The sequence below is a fragment of the Phacochoerus africanus genome, chromosome 7 (genome assembly GCF_016906955.1).
Source record: "Phacochoerus africanus isolate WHEZ1 chromosome 7, ROS_Pafr_v1, whole genome shotgun sequence".
Lineage (NCBI taxonomy): Eukaryota > Metazoa > Chordata > Mammalia > Artiodactyla > Suidae > Phacochoerus > Phacochoerus africanus.
In genome coordinates this window covers 65,399,922-65,417,856 of record NC_062550.1, presented here as the reverse complement: position 1 = coordinate 65,417,856, position 17,935 = coordinate 65,399,922, and positions in this window count along the sequence as shown.

Here is a 17,935-nt window from a genome sequence, read left to right as displayed (position 1 = left end):
TCATTAATAGAATGAAAAAAATATGATAATCTCAAAAGACACAGCAAAAGCATTTGACAGAATTCAACATCCATTCAGGATTAAAAACTCTTAATTTACGTATAGAAGGAACATACCTCAACATAATAAAGTCTTTATATGACAAGCCCACAGCTAACATTATACACAATGGTGAATGGCTGAAAGCTTTGTTTCTAATGAGGAGTGAAACAAGGATGCTCACTCTTACTACTCCTCTTCAACATGGTACTGAAAGTCCTGGGTAGAACAATCAGACAAGAAAAAGATATAAAAAGGCATGAGAATGGGAAAGCAAGAGGTAAAACTGTCTCTATTTGCAGATGACATGATTTTATATATAGAAAATCCTAAAGATTCATCCAAAAACCTGTTAGATCTAATTAAAGAATTTAGTAAAGTTGCAGGATGAAAAATTAACATACCAAAATCAGTAGCATTTCTTCACATTAACAACAAATGATCTGAAAAATAAAGACTACAATCTTATTCACAATAAAATTAAAAATAATAAAATACTTCAAAATAAATTTAATTGAGGAGTGAAAGCTTTCTACTTTGAAAACTATGAGGCATTGATGAGAAAAATTGAAAAAGATACAAATAAATGGAAAAATACCTCATGTTCGTGGATTGCAAGAATTAATACTATTAAAGTCTCCATACTACCCAAAGCCATCCTTCCTGATTTGAAATGATATCAGAAATCTATAGTAATCAAAACTGTATAATTTTGACATAAAAGCAGACACATAGATCAATGGAACAGAATTGAGAGCCCAGAAATACACTCTTGCATATATAGCCAGTTCATATTTGATAAGGGACACAAGAATACTCAATGGAGATATGTGTCTATTCAATAAGCAGTGCTTGGAAAATTAGGTACTCACATGCAAAAGGATTAAAGTAGACCTTTATCTTAACTACTCACAAAAATTAATACCTAAAATTGCTAGAAGTAAACAAGGAAAATCTTTACATGAGTCTTAGCAAAGGATTTTGGATGTAGCACCAAATTCACAAGCAACAAAAACAAAGTGGAATTACATCAAAGCAAAAGCTTCTGCATAGCAAAATAAACGATCAACAGAATGAAAAGCCAACCTAGTGAATGGGAGAGAATATTTACAAAACAAAAGGGATTGGTATTCAAAGTATATAAGAAACTTAGCAGAACTTAACACAAATTATAAATCAATTATACTTCAATAAAATAAATAGATAAGAAACCCATACAACTTAATAACAAAAACAAACATAATCATAAATAATTTAATTAAATAATGGGCAAATTACCTGAGTATATATTTTCTCAAAGAAGATATTCAAATGGTCAACAGGTACGCCAAAAGATGATCAATATCACTAATTATGAGAGAAATGCAAATCAAAATCACAGTGAGATATCGTCACACTTGTTAAAATGTCCATAAGCAAAAAGACAAAAGATAACAAATGGCAGGAATGTAGAGAAAAAGGATATTTGTGCACTGTTGTTGGAAGTATAAATTGGTGTAGCCACTATGGAAAACAGTAGAGATTTCTCAAAAAATTAAAAATAAAACTACCACAGCATCCAGCAATTCCGTTTCTGGGTATATCTGGAGGAAATAAAATCACTATCCTAAAGAGGTATCTGTATCCACATGTTCATTGCAGCATTATTTATAATAGATAAACATGAAAAAACCTAAATATCCATGTACAAGGAATGGATAAAGAAAACATGAATACTCTTCAACCATAGAAAGAAGGAAATCCTGTCAATTGTGGTAGCATGGAGTGAACTTGAGGGCATTATGCTAAATGCAATAACTCAGATTGAGTGTGGCCAGTACTCTATGATCACTTATATGTGGAATCTAAAATAAAATAAAACACAACACAACAACTCATGGAAATAGAGATAAGATTTGTGGTTGCCAGAGGTGGGGTGAGGTAGATGGGGGAAGTAGATAAATGTGGTCAAAAAAGTAAAAACTTACAGTTATAAGACAAATGCACAGTATGATAATAGAAGTATATTATTATAAAAAAAGTATATTATTGTATATTTGAAAGTTGCTAAGAGCAAGAGTTTCTAAAAGTTCTAATCACAAGGGGAAAATGTTAACTATGTGAGGTGGTTGATGTTAACTAAATTATGATAATCATTTTGCAGTATATATATACAGATATATTGCACAATAATCTTTTTAACCAAAGAGGCACAAGGAGCATGACTTTAAGGATATTATTTCTTTTTTCTAATTAATTTTAAAATTTTTTTCATAATTATTTATTTTCAATTGTTTCTTTTAAGGATACTATTTCAAGAAGGAAATTTTCCTTTTAGTAATTTGGGGGAAGATGATTTGATTTAAGTTTACCCTTAACCTAAGACTGTAGTTAAGGTTGCCAGATTTTACAAATAAATATCCGCTTGAAAAAAAAGATTCTTTAGCTCTGTTGACTGGCTTTCTAGATATGATTTCTTACCAAAATTACTATTTCAACTTATTTGTAAAAGCCATAATGCATTAAAAAATCATTTTTCCTTACAACTATCAAGAGTTTTAGTGAGTTACTTAACCTACATATCAATAACAGACCAGATACATGGAACACAAAGCAGAGCAAGAATGCTTTTTTAAATGAAAATAATATGTTACGACATAAGGATATTTTAATAACTTCAATATAAATGAAGTTATTGAACCAAAAATGTCAAAGCTATCATTGATTCAACAAGTAGATAGCTTTAAAACATGCTGTCATTAAATATCACAGATTGAGAATTAGGGGCCTGAATCTTTCCCCACATACTAGACATAATTAAAATTCTTGATCCAGAGTTTGGTGTATCCCTATGCCTCCACTTGCTGACAGACACTTAAGTTGATTCCGTGTCTTGGCTGTTGTAAACAGTGCTGCTATGAACATCGGGGTGCATGTATCTTTCCAAATTAGCGTTTTTGGTTTTTTTTTTCCAGGTCTTCCGCAGATTTTTTAATTGGTTTTTTTAATATTGAGTTTTATAAAAGAATGAAATTCTGCCATTTGCAGCAATGTAGATGGATGCAGAGAATACTATGCTTAGTGAAGTACTCAAAGAAAGGTAAATACTGTATTTTATCACTTATATGTGAAATCTAAAAAAAAAATACAAATGAACATGTATCCAAAACAGAAACAGACTAACAGATATATATTGAAAACAAACTAGGAGTTGTTAAAGGGAAGGGGAGGGATAAAACTAAGTGTATGGGATTAAGATACAAAGTCCTCTGTATAAAATAAATAAGCAACGAGGATATATTGTATAGCATTGGGAATTATAGCCATTATCTTGTAACAACTTTCAATGGAGTATAATCTATAAAAAATACCAAACTACTATGCTGCACACTTGAAGCTAATATTGTAAATTAACTATACTGTTTAAAAGATACAAATAACAAGTAAAATAAATTTGTTAAAAGCCGCTAAAGATCAAGGTGAGGTGTAAGATCCTGATGTGATTCAACACCAGACAGTTCGACTCCCTCCAGCAGAGGTATGCAATCTGAATGCAGAAAGAGAGAAGATGGAATTTAATTCAGCTGGGTGTCACAGCTAATTAGGTATATACAATGGAAAATGAGCAGTTAATGGCAATACAGTCATTCATGAGACCCAACATTCCATCTAGGTTTTTGTGACGAAGTCATAGCAGTAGTGTTGTATAATGGAAAATAGAAGTCAAGAGAGAAGTACATTAGTGATAGTCAATAAGAAATTCAATGAAATGAAGACAGTTAAAAGAGAATTGTTGCCCTTATAGATGTTTTCAGATGTTTAATGTTCCGAAGATGCTGTTGCTTCTGATCATCTGTCTCAAATTAATGGACCCATTGAGACTAAAATCCATTTTTCTATATTTCTGCTATTGAATCTCATCTAGCATGGCACATTGAAAACTTTAAAACACATTCATTGAGGAGTTCCCATTGTGGCTCAGCAGTTAACGGAGCCGACTAGCATCCATAAGGATGAGGGTTCAATCCCTGGCCTTGCTCAGTGGATTGGGGATCCAGCATTCCCATGAGTTGTGGTGTGGGTTGCAGACACTGGTCAGATCCCATATTGTTATGGCTGTGGTGTAAGCCAGCAGCTGCAGCTCTGATTCAACCCCTAGCCTGGGAAACTCCATATACCAAGACTGCAGCCCTTAAAAAAAAAAAAGACAAAAAATAAAAATAAAATAAATATATTCATTGAGTTAGGGAAGGGAGGAAGGGGCAAAGAAATAAGAATAAACAGATGTCATTGACTTCCTAATTATTTAATTTTTACTGTAAGGGAGACCTCAGTACCTAAATGAATCGATTCCCATTTTGATTTTGGATAATTTAAAAAATGTTTTTAAACTCAGCTTATTACTACTTTTCCCACCTTATGGTGGAAAGGGATGAATAGTAAGATTAGGAAGCTGAATTTGAATTTGTAAATTAGGAATGCACTTCTGCCATTAATTCATTATGTTGATTTATGCCAAAGGCATATGTAAAAATAACTTTTCTTCCCATTTACTTATTGTCTAAAATTAGATAAAAATAGTTTACAAGCTAGCTGTGAGAACAGAGTTTTAAAAGTATTTGAATATAACTTAACTGTAGAATGTTCTATAAACATTATATTTATTATTTGTCCTGTGATCTTACTCCAACTATTTCCCCTGCTTTTTTAAAAAATTCATATACTTTATTTTTTAGAGTAGTTTTAGGTGACAGAAAAGTTGAACAGAAGGTACGGACAGTGCCTGCACATATGTATAATATATATTATATAAATATTATATATGTGTCCCATATAAGCTTCCAAGTTTCAGCAGCTACGAATAAAGTTTCTATAAACATGTAAGGGCAGTTTTTTTGTGTGACTATAAATTATCAAATCATTTAGTTTAATACAAAGGGGTGTGATTGTTGGATTGTATATGTTGTTTAACTTTGTAATAAACTGCCCAAAGCTCTTCTTTTTTTTTTTTGGTTGTTGTTGTTATTTCTTGGGCCGCTCCCGCGGCATATGGAGGTTCCCAGGCTAGGGGTTGAATCGGAGCTGTAGCCACCGTCCTACGCCAGAGCCACAGCAACGCGGGATCCGAGCCGCGTCTGCAACCTACACCACAGCTCACACCACAGCTCACAGCAATGCCGGATCGTTAACCCACTGAGCAAGGGCAGGGACCGAACCCGCAACCTCATGGTTCCTAGTCGGATTCGTTAACCACTGCGCCACGACGGAAACTCCCCAAAGCTCTTCTAAAGTGGCTGTTCCTTTTGCATTCTCACCATCTATAAATAAGAGTCACTACAGCTCCACACCCTTGCCAGCCTTTGGGGTTGTCAATGATTTGGACTTTAGTCATTTTAATTACTATGTAGTGGTTGCTCATTGCTGCTCTAATTTGCCATTTCCTAATGTCCTTTTTATTTGCCTATTTGCCATCTGTATATCTTCTCTGGAGAGGTCATTTCAGATGTTTCTTGATTTTAAACTGAATTGCTTGTTTTCTTGTTGTTGCACTTTAAAACTTCTTTGTACTTTTTGACAACTCCTCCCTTATCAGATATGAAGATTTTCTTCAGTAAGTGGCTCACCTTTTCGTTCTCTTGACAGTGTCTTTCACAGACTGGTTGTTAATTTTTTTTTAAGTTTTATTGAAATAGAGTTGATTTACCATGTTGTGATCATTTCTGCTGTTCAACAAAGTGATTCAGTTATGCACATAGTCACATCCATTCTTTTTCAGATTCTTTTCCCATGTAAATTACCACCAAATATTGGGTAGAGTTCCCTTTCATGGGTTATGCTTTTGGTGTTGTATGTAACAATTCATGGCCAAATCCATTATATATTTAGGTCTGTGATCCATTTTGAGGAAAATTTCTGGAAAGGTTTAAAGTCTGAGCCTAGAGTCACATGTTTGAGTGTGGATGCCCATGGTTCGAGCACTGTTTCTTCAAATGTCTGTCTTTTCTCTTTGAATAGCCTTTGCTGTTTGTCGATGATCAGATGACTCTCTTTGTGGGGTGCGTCTCTTGTGATTCTGCTGGTGTTTTAAATTCTCTCTCAGGAGATTTAGCTCCTTTTCCATGGAGGCTCATTCTAGGACGCTGGGAATCATCCTGTGCCTTTTCCTGATGTCCATGGCCATTTGGAGTGAGGTGAATTCTTCGCTGCTACAGTGTATTCCACATCGCCTTCCCCTTCTGGCCATTATATATTTCAAGGAATGTGGTAAGCAGATACTTTTTTTTTTTTGTCTTTTTGCTATTTCTTTGGGCCACTCCCGAGGCATATGGAGGTTCCCAGGCTAGGGGTCAAATCGGAGCTGCAGCCACCGGCCTACGCCAGAGCCACAGCAACACGGGATCCGAGCCGCGTCTGCAACCTACACCACAGCTCACGGCAATGCCAGATCGTTAACCCACTGAGCAAGGGCAGGGACCGAACCCGCAACCTCATGGTTCCTAGTCGGATTCGTTACCACTGCGCCACGACGGGAACTCCGGTAAGCAGATACTTTATCAAAATTTTTCCCTTCTTTTCTTTCTTTGAAATTGAATGCTTACTTCTATACAACATGATCTTTTAATATTTTAGTTTCCGCTTAAAGTATGATCTAATTATAATATTTGACTATTTTTGTAGCATATTCTAAACAAACATCTCTCACAATTCTACAAAAAAGGAAGCAATATTTTTTTACACTGATACCTCTGTTGCCAACACAACATTCCTTATTTATATCCACTTCATAAACATAAAGTCTTCAATAGGAAAGCTACTCCAATAAATGCTATGGAAGGTATAAATATGAATAAGAGATGGTCTATCCATTATATACTTTATGTCTTATTTAATAGCTGTTTTTTTCTTTTCCTTCCTTTCTTTCGTCCTTTGTTTCTGCCTTCCTTCTTTCTCTCTCTTTCTTTCTTTCTTTCTTTCTTTCTTTCTTTCTTTCTTTCTTTCTTTCTTTCTTTCTTTCTTTCTTTCTTTCTTTCTTTCTCTTTCTTTCTTTCTTCTTTTTTTCTTTTTTTTAGGGCCACATATGCAGGATATGGAAGTTCTTGGATGAGGGATTATATTGGAGCTGCAGCTGCCAGCCTATGCCACAGCCCCATGAACACTGGATCCAAGCTAAGTACAAGAACATAGAAATAGTGAATTTCCATTGTGGAGTGGTAGAAACGAATCTGACTAGTATCCATGAGAATGTGGATTTGATTCCTGGCCTCACTTAGTGGGTTGGGGATCCAGCATTGCTGTGAGCTGTGGTGTAGGTCACAAATGTGGCTTGGATCTCACATTGCTGTGGCTGTGGCACAGGTCAGCAGCTGTAGCTCCAACTTGACACCTAGCCTGGGAATTTCCATATGCTGTGAGTGCAATCCTGAAAAGAAAAAGAAAAAAAAAGATTTTAATTTATAAGTCATAACTTACTTACGACTCACTTTTTGTTGTTTTTATGTAATGTTATTAAACGATGTATAAGGTGTATTTCTGTTTCCAAAACTGGGGATAGAAATCTATTTACTGCAATGATAGAGAAATGTCGTCTAAGACCCCACTGTCACTCTTGTCTAAAATATTGATTTTGGTCCTTGTTTTGACTTTGGGGATTTAGGACTTCCTTTGGCAGCCCTGCTTCCAGAGGGATATTTCAACATGTAATGATTTCATCTCTGCCATCCTTATGGATTTCAATCAGCCTTTTCTGTTTGTTTGTTTTTAATCAGTGATATTTGCCCTGGTTTGGTAGAGAATATAACTTAACATTCTGAATATCTTCACAACTTGAAACTTCTTGAGAGCTAGGTTCTACTAGCAAAATTTGACAGTGAAAATATGGAAGTATAGCAGAGGGTGGAGAGTTCCCATTGTGGTGCAGTGGAAACTAATCTGACGAGTATCCATGAGGATGTGGGTTCAATCCCTGGCCTCACTTACTGGGTCAGGGATCCAGCATTGGTGTGAGCTGTGGTATAGGTCACAGATGTGGCTTGGATCCCTCATTGCTGTGACTATGGCATAGGCTGACCCCTGTAGCTCTGATAGCCTGGGAAATTCCATATGCCTCGGGTGTGGCCAAAAAAAAAAAAGCAGAGGGTGAAAGAAGGCAAGACACTTAAAGCAACAGATGGAACTCAGGACCACGTGAAAGGTCCCCAGTAAACAAAGTCACAGAAAGAGAAGAACAAAAGAACACATAGCAGCAAAGGCAAGATGTTGACATAGATATTTGCTGATTCTTTTGTAACTAACTGTACTTCCCTGATAATCCTGGATGCTCTTGTATTACAAAATTATGTTTAAATTTCTTGAATGCACGTAAAAGTTTATGGAGGCAGGAGAGTGCTTTTCAATCTTCATTATTTTTAAGAATTTTCAAAAATTCAGATTCCCATGTTCCACCACTGAAATTGCAAATCAATGTGTTAGGTGAAAATAAGGAATCTATAGTTTAAGTGAGTACAGTAGGTGATCCTGAGGTAGATGTTTTACTGATTAGTCTTCAAGAAAGATTGCAATAGAGAAGGGAATTGTCCAAAGTTTCATATAGAATTGTTAACTTTAACCCTGGCTCTGTTGCTGACGCCCATATACAAATCTTTGGTTGTCAAATATTGAAAAAAAAATATTGTATAGCTTTAGTCTAGTTACATAGTTCACACTAATTGAGACAATTTGGTACTCAACAGCTATTTTTCTAACCACCACCTTAGCTCTGTCAACAGTACTTTGAATCAAGATCACAAGAAATCTTGCCAAGCACCTCTGAGCCTCAGCCCAGGTCCTTCCTCTTTAACAGAGATGTAGCTTGACTATCAAAATATGCATTATGAAAATATTCAATTCTATGCCTTTAGGTTCCCATTTCTATGTCTACTGTTACATTTCTTATTTTTTTTTATAATCAATGCCAATCTGAAACATTTTCTTTCATATTTATAACACTAATTGGTATGTCACTTTCTAGCCATACTAAAACCAAAATCAAATAAAAAGTAGAAAAACTAAGTAAATGAAATCTTACAAAACACATATGCTTGCATAATCGCAGCTGTGTATTCCTGAATATATCAAAAAATCTGAATATTGAAATATTCAAAGTCCATTTAAGGTATGTACACAATGGAATACTACTCAGCCATAAAAGAGCACAAAATAATGCCATTTGCAGCCACATGGATGGAACTGGAGACTCTCATACTGAGTGAAGTAAGTCAGAAAGAGAAAGCTAAATACCATATGTCATTGCTTATATCTGGAATCTAACACATGGCACAAACAAACCTTTCCACAGAAAAGAAAATCATGGACTTGGAGAAGACTTGGAGTTGCCAAGGGGACGGGGAAGGGAGTGGGATGGATTGGGAGCATTGGGTTAATAGATACAAACTATTGCCTTTGGAATGGATTAGCAATGAGATCCTGCTGTGTAGCCCTGGGAACTATGTCTGGTCACTTGTGATGGAACATGATAATGTGAGAAAAAAGAATGTATACATGTATGTGTAACTGGGTCACCATGCTGTACAGTAAAAAATTGACAGAACACTGTAAACCAGCTATAATGGAAAAAAATAAAAATCATTATATAAAAAAGTAAGAAAAAGAAAGAACTGAGTATACTTTAATCCATATACTGACATTGGTGATCTTTAAGATTTTATCCACATCTTTAATATTTTATCCACGATGCTGAAAGCCAAATTATGTATAAAGCAATTTTTATATTAGTTTGGTTCCAAAACCTGAACTAAGCTAATTATGCTTTTTGTTTTATGCATTTTGCCCAGGAAATATTGATGTGCTTGGTTATAAGTTACAAAATTCCACTGGTACTATTAATTTATGTATGTATATGTACATATTATAAGGTACAAAATTGTGAATCTTAAAATACATTTCTCCTCAAGTAACTTGGATACAAAATTAGGGACTATATTTGTATCTTACACACCATTTATTTTCAGGGTTTACTTTTTAGAGAAATGACTAGAAAATACATATATAAAAGAACAATCTCGGATATATTCTGCTTGATTTCTCTCTCTCTGCCCTACTGTTGTCACCTGCTTAACCATATTAGCAATGTCTCATGTTAACCTGGATTAGAATAACATTCCTTATAAAGAACATCTTTTTTTTTTTTTTTTTTTTTTAGTCTTTTTAGGGCCACAGCCGTGGCATATGGAAGTTCCCAGGCTAGGGGTCGAATCAGAGCTATAGCTGCCAGCCTACACCACAGCCACAGCAACACCAGATCCTAGTTGTGTCTGCAACCTAGACCACAGCTTAGAGCAACACAGAATCCTTAACCCACTGAACAAGGCCGGGGATCACACCCATGGCCTCTTGGATATTGGTGGGGTTCTTAGTGCTGAGCTGTGATGGGAACTCCAAGAACACCTTACTATTAATGGAAAAATAAGTTTTTACTTTAGATTGTGTTCCTGCTAAAATTGACATTTAAGTACAGGACAGTCTTACTACTGATTGCTAAGATCAGGTTGCTTCTTTCATTTTTATTTTCTTTTTTACTTTTTTTTGGCTGCCCCGCGGCCTATGGAGTTTCTGACCAGGGGTCAGATCCGAGCTGCAGTTGTGACCTACACCACAGATGCAGCAAAACCAGGTCCTTAACCCACTCTGCAAGCAGGATATCGAAACCTGCATCCCAGCACTGCAGAGACACCACTGATCCTGTGGCACCACAGCGGGAACTCCAAGAATAAGTTGCCTCTTTTAAAACACTCAGTAAAATTACGACTCTTCGATTCATTTTTTTTTTTTTTCCCTGGGATGATTTTTGCCACATTCCTGCTCTCTTATCCTGTCATGTGAATTGTCTGCCTTGAAACTTTCTGTTCCAATCACTCTTCTATCATGGTAACAGTTTAGGAGGAACTCAGAGAGAAAAAATGCCTTTTAGAAAGTTGTATATACACAGGACCCATGAGAATGTTTGTATGGTATTATTTAACATCTTTCCCCATAGCAGCTTAAGGGTGGCTCTTCTGTGTTCTTACTTATTCATTATTTCCGTCTACAAAATGTCTACCTCTAAGCACTCTATCAGAAGAAAACTCAGGTTAACCAAGAGATCTCGTGTAGATACATCGCTAGCATTTACAGTCTAATCAGTGCTTTATGACCCTCTTGTTATTTGACTTTGCACTTGGCTCTTTCCTCTTCCCTCCCTCTCTCTTAGTGGGTAAATGCTGTTATGATTCTGAATTTGGTGTCATTTCCTGTGGTCCTGTTTGTCCAAATGATCATGACACAGGTAATAACAGCTGAAGTGATTGTGATCACCACAACCAGGCTTTAAATCTCCCTTTGGGTCTCTTTTCCTTAAGCTTTATCTTCTGTTCCTTGATTGGGTGAACGGCTTCAATTCCCACCATCTTTTGTAGAAGCTTCTTGTTTTATGAACAGGCAAGCTACCTCCTCTGCTCAACATTTACTCACCTCATCCCCAAGCTGTTATGGTCATAGGGAGGCTGGTGGAGGCGTTAAATGTTATTTCAAGCAGCAGCAAGTCTGCGGTTGGAAATATTCTATACTATACAATACACCTCTCTACCCACAGAGCACATTGAGCTGATGACTGAGGTCTGACCAAGAGGGCAGGACCAATCTAGACATCATTGCCAGGAAGCTTAATAACCTCCAACTTACTGTAATTAGTGACCTCTCTTCACACACACACACACACACACACACACATACATACATGCATATATATCTTAATGCTTTTGAGCACTTCTTAGGTGTTAAATACTTTGTTTATAAAGTAAACCATTCTCACAACATATTTCTAATAAACAATTTACTTGCATTTCGCTTTTTCAGAGGACAGAAACGAATATCAAAGGGGTCCTGTAACCTTCTCAAGTTTACACATCTAACAAGAAACAGACACTGGAAGCTACTGACTTTAATGACACCTCATATTTAGCAGGTTGAGGAAGGGCAGAGAAGAATCAGGATCGATTAGAAATTGGTTTCGAATGCTAGACCGTCTACATTTGTATCATCGTCTCATTTTCTCTGTGCTGCTATTTTTCTAGATTCTCTGCATGCCTTGTTTTGAATTATTCCACTGATGCCACAGTTTTCCTGGTGCTGAGGCAGGTGTGTTGATTCTGACCGCATTTAGTTGTTTTTTGTTTGCTGCTTTTTTAAAGTTTTATCGAAGTGTAGTTGATTTATAATGTTGTGATAATGTCTGCTGTACAACACAATGATTCAGTTTTACATGCACACACATCCATTCTTTTTCACATTCTTTTACCATAGATTATCATGGAATATTGGATAGAATTCTCCATGCTATATAACAGGCTCCCATTGGCAATCAAGAGACATTCAATTTTTTATGAACCTACTAATCTCCTGATTCCATTTATAAATTGATATGTTCATTCATGGAAAAGGTTATTATTTTAAAAATCTGCTGTATCTTGATTCTAGGAGTTCTAGATACAGCAGTAAACAAGACGGGTAAAACCCTTGTTTTCATGTGACTTTTTTCCTGCAATCCTGACAGAGCTAAAGACAAAGCAGACGCTATTTTAGAGTCAGAGTTTAATAATACACACATGAATTTTCCTTTCTTATCCACCTCTTCTGCACTCTTGGAGTTCAATTTGCCCTACAAAGAAGTTATAGCCATTTCTTCATTTGAATGTACTTTGGTGGTTTTTTTTTGTTGTTGTTTTGTTTTGCTTTAGGTCCTGAGACTGTCATAACAGTTTATGTACTTTTTTATTCATATAATGAACTTCAGGGTTTTTTTTTTTTTAGATTATTAAAAACTTGAGAGAGATCAAGATGGATATACAGTAGAGGGGACAAGGTTTGAAATTACATCAAAGAGTCATTGGGGGAATGAAAGGGTATGTATGGAAATCAGTATAGTTATTAAATGTTATTATTTATAAAGTACTTAGAGAGTACATGGCTCATATAGTAAGTATTTGTTGTAGTTTGTTACATAAATACATAAATACATAAATGCAAATTACTGAGAAAGTTTTCAGGCTCAACATCCACACTTCCCATGAACAGGCTGCAAAAAATATTATGCAAATGATAAAGCATTTTCCCTGTCTGTTACATAGTACAATAAGCACACAAGATGTCAGCACCATTCATTCCAATAATTCTTTCAGCAAATAGAGTCCATACTGGCATTTTCTCCATTACTTTTTCTAGAGAAGGGAAATACTTTTTCTAGAGAAGTATGTGATTTCCAGCTTCTGTGAATTTTTATCATCATCAGTAGTGATGCATTAGACGAAAACTAGCAATGAGCTTTTTATGTAAGAAGTGATTAGAAATACCTTTTTAGCAACCACCACAGGAGATAATTTATAAGAGTGTAATGAGGTTCCAAGACTTTATATGTTTGAATACCTCTTCCAATTTAGGAAAAATGTATTCTTCTTCTTTGGAAAACAAAGCATTTTCCCCATTATTTTAATATTTCTCCATCATTGTTCCTAGTAGAGTTTCATTCACTCATATTAACTATAACTTCTAGCCAAAGTAACTAACCTCTATTGCAAAGAGAAAACTCCTAAGTTGGTAATTAGAAGCCATCTATTATGCAAAAAAACATTTTATCAGACCAGAGGAACACACCAGTCCATATAACTCAACTTCCTACTGTTATACATGTCCATTTTACATCTTGAAGTGATTAAAAATAAACACATTTTAACATATTTATTGGAAAAATACACATATGCTTTTCACTGTCTTTAAGTTATTTTATAACTCTGTAAGTTGTAGAAAACTGATAGAACATTGTCAAACTCTAACTGTTATCATCATAGTATGATTATCAACATAGTATGATTCTCCATTTGAGTGGTTACATCAGGAGATTATCAGAGTGCCTTTAGTTCTGAGTTGTTTCAGTTTTTTTAATAATTTCAAACATTATCTCTACTTTTATAATGAATATTATCACTTTATGAATAAACATTTGTTTTAATAAAGTTAAAATCTATTTAGAGGAAATATCAGTAACACTAAAAGTTAAAGCACGTTAGTGGACCACTTTTTATTCGAAAGAAGACAGAGATGCTGAACTCCTATCCCGGTCCTTGTGATTCGTTATTGCTTCATTGCTTTAAAAAGATTGAGTTCCAAAGTTAGGCAGCTGTGATGACAAAAGCAGAGTGTACTCTTTATCCTCCTGTTCCTGGGTTCTTGTTCTCTAATTTCTGCTCTCAGATTCCTCTCTTCCTTTGAACCAGCTCAGCATCTGGCTCTATTTTTCCTTATGTATAGTTGCATATACTCTATAATGTCAGTATTTCCTGGAAGTGCAAAGTATGTTATGAGAAATAATATTCACACCAATGAGTGTAAATCTAAGTATGACAGCCCCATTGAATGACTTCCAAAATCTTTCATTTTCTAGGGAAATGTTGCTTATTGCAGATAAGGAAATGGCCATGATGTTGGAGGGAGGGGGACTTTATTATTTATCTGATGTGAAGAAGGCCTGGGATAATAACAATCTACACAAGTCCACATTCTGCTGTGAAAAAGAGGAATTGGTAATGTATGCTTCTCCATATTTAGTAATCTCTCTATTTTGAATCCTGTGCCATATCTGGCATTTATCTTGTCACCTAACTACTAATAATTATAAAACATCATCTATCTTGGCAGGTTAGAATGGTTGTTTTACACTAGGTCCTTTGATTTACAGTCATCAACTTATTTAGTCACCTTCAAACAAATGAGGTTAAACATTATGATTTTATGAACTGTGAAATTCTGGCTTAGTAGTTGTTATTTAATTCACCTAGCTAGAAGTGGGAGAGCTTCGCTTTGAATCTAGGTCTTTCCTATTCCAAGGCCAAGTGTATGAATCTATGTTATTCATGCTGTGTTATTCACTACACTGGCTTAGGCCAAATCAATTCAATGAGTAGTCTGAATACTAGAATTTTACCTGAAATTAGTGCATCTAATTTAAGGAGAAAAAATGAAAACAACCATAGCTTGGAGTCAGTAATCATAACTGACCCAAATGGGAAGAAAAATCATTTATCTCAAACTGTGGTTGGTCCAGTCAGAACTAACATGTTATCATAAAAGATACTTCTTTTCCTATGTAAAAGAATGTATATATTGATCATGCAAGCAGTCCTGATTTCTTGTGCCATTCAATTATTTTTTAATTTCAATAAAAATTTAAAACAATGAAGGGAGTTGATGGGAAGAACTAAAAATTATAATTTACTTTATTTTATTATATTTAGGCTGCATATAGACGTTCCCAAGCCAGGGATCAAATCCAAGCCACAGCTGCAACCCAAACTGCTGCAGAGACAACGCCAGATCCTTAACTTGCTGAGCCACAGCAGGATCTCTAAAAATTTCAATCTAAAACAATAGAAATGCACCTTGAATTTTTCCCATTTCCAAAACATAAGATGTCAAATTTTATTGTTGGAAAGCTGCTAATATTTTAAACATAACCGTAATCTTAATATATGTTTTTCTTTTTTGTTAACATCTTACTATAATTTAAAATACGTATTAGAGCTACTATTAGAAATCAGAGTAAATTTATTGAATTGTATCCTAAATTTCTTGAATATTTATATTTGTAAAAATATAATAAAGGAAAATAAAATTGCAAACAAAAAGAAAATGTTCATGTAATAATTGACATACAACAATGAAATATCACACACTATAAGGGGAAATCATAGAGGAGGTACTAAAAAAGATGGAGATTAACAGTCAAGAAGACATTTAGATATAAAAATAAGTTAAAGAAAATATGTGATAAATTAATCAGATCTGTTGGCAGTTCCAAATAATGCCTTCTCTATAACCCCTGCTTTAAATTTAGCATTTGACTAGGTTTAAATATAAGTCAGTAATGTTACTTTTATTTTTATTTTATTTTGCTTTTTAGGGCCACACCTCTGGCATATGGAAAGTCCTAGGCTAGGGCTTGAATCAGAGTTGCAGCTGTCAGCCTACACCACAGCCACAGCAACATGGGATCCGAGCTGCATCTGTGACCTACACCACAGATCATGGCAATGCCAGATCCTTAACCCACTAAGCAAGGCCAGGGATCAAACCCACATCCTTGTGGATGGTAGTTGGGTTCATTACCACTGAGCCACAGTTGGAACTCCCAGTAGTGTTACTTTTTGAATATATTTTCATGTTTATTTTGACCAGAATCTAAGAATGAACTAAAATTAATATTTTAATTAAAGTTGAAATAAAACTAATGTTTCTTGGTTAGATAGAATTTGTTAGATTTCTCAAAATGCTGTAGGTAACATGTGCATGAAGAAATGAAATAACATACAACACTTAGAGAAAACAGTGGAGCAAGACAACACAAAAACCTGAAGTAGGTAAGTTCTTTTAGCTTTGAGTGAGCCTTCTAACCTATATGCTCATCTCATATTGTTTCTGTTACCTATTGCTGTGTGCCAAACCACACAGAGTGTTAATGGCTCACAGAAACAAGCATTTTATTATTTCTCATGTTTCCCTGAGTTGGACCAAGGCTCAGTGAGGATGGCTTTTATTTCTGTTCCGCATAAAGCTGACTGGGTTCATTCATGGAGCTGCTGTTTGGACAGAAGCATTCTTGATGTCATCAGTTATACATCTGGTTCCTCATCTCTACTGGCTGCAAGACTGAGATTTGTCTCTCCTTGGTCTTTATTCTCAAAGACTTCTCTCCCTTCATGGTCATTCATCTTCCAAGCGTCCTCTCACTCCGTAGCTTCTCCAGCACAATAGTTTTAGACTGCTTTCCATGGCAGCTTACTTATTCACAAGAGAGAAAAAGGCTCAAGGATTCTTATGGACTTGGGGAGGGAGCTTAAGAAACGTCCTATCAACCACATTGTTTTGCTTAAAGTAACCAGGTAGACTCAGATTCAGAGTGTAAGGGGACAACACAAGGGAATGAATACAAGAAAACAATTTTCTTTAGGGGGTCATATTGTAATGATATACCACATATATGAATCAATTATCAATTTATTCATGTGTCAATAAATGTAAAAATTGAAATTGAACATCTGCTGTTGCTCATCAATGGTAGGTGCCAGAGATGCAAAAAGAGTAAAACACAGTCCTAGTCTGATGTCAGTAATGTTATGGATTCTGAGTCTCTACAAGATTTAATTCAATCAAAAGGGCTTATTTTCATAAGATTGATTTGGTTCAGAAAAGCAAAAATCAAGCAAAATCTAGAAATGAGAAGATAGCTCAAACATATCTAGGTTGTATTGAAAATCATAAATGTTGAGTTTTATTTTTTACTATTTTTTATTTTTTTTATTAAGTATAGTTGATTTACAATGTTGTGCCAATTTCTGATTTACTTCACTTAGTATGAGAACCTCTAGTCCCAGCCATGTTGCTGCAAAAGGCATTATTTTGTTCTTTTTATGGCTGAGTACTGTTCCATTGTATATACATATATGTGACACATCTTAATCCATTCATCTGTCATTGGACATTTAGGTTGTTCCCATGTCTTGGCTGTTGTGAATAGTGCTGCTATGGACATAAGGGTGCATATATTTTTGAATTATAGTTTTGTCCAGATATATGCCCAGGAATGCTTTTGCTTGATAATATGTTAACTCTATTTTTAGTTTTCTGAGGAAACTCCATACTGTTTTCAATAGTGGTTTACCAACTTACATTCCCACCAACAGCATACAAAGGTTCACTTTTCTCTACATCCTCTCCAGCATTTGTTATTTGTAGACTTAGAAATAATAATTTTTTTATTATTGGAGGTAGATGTTTGGTCATCTAAGTAAGTTGTTTCTTATTTTTAAATGTAGCAACTTTAGATCTTCAAAAG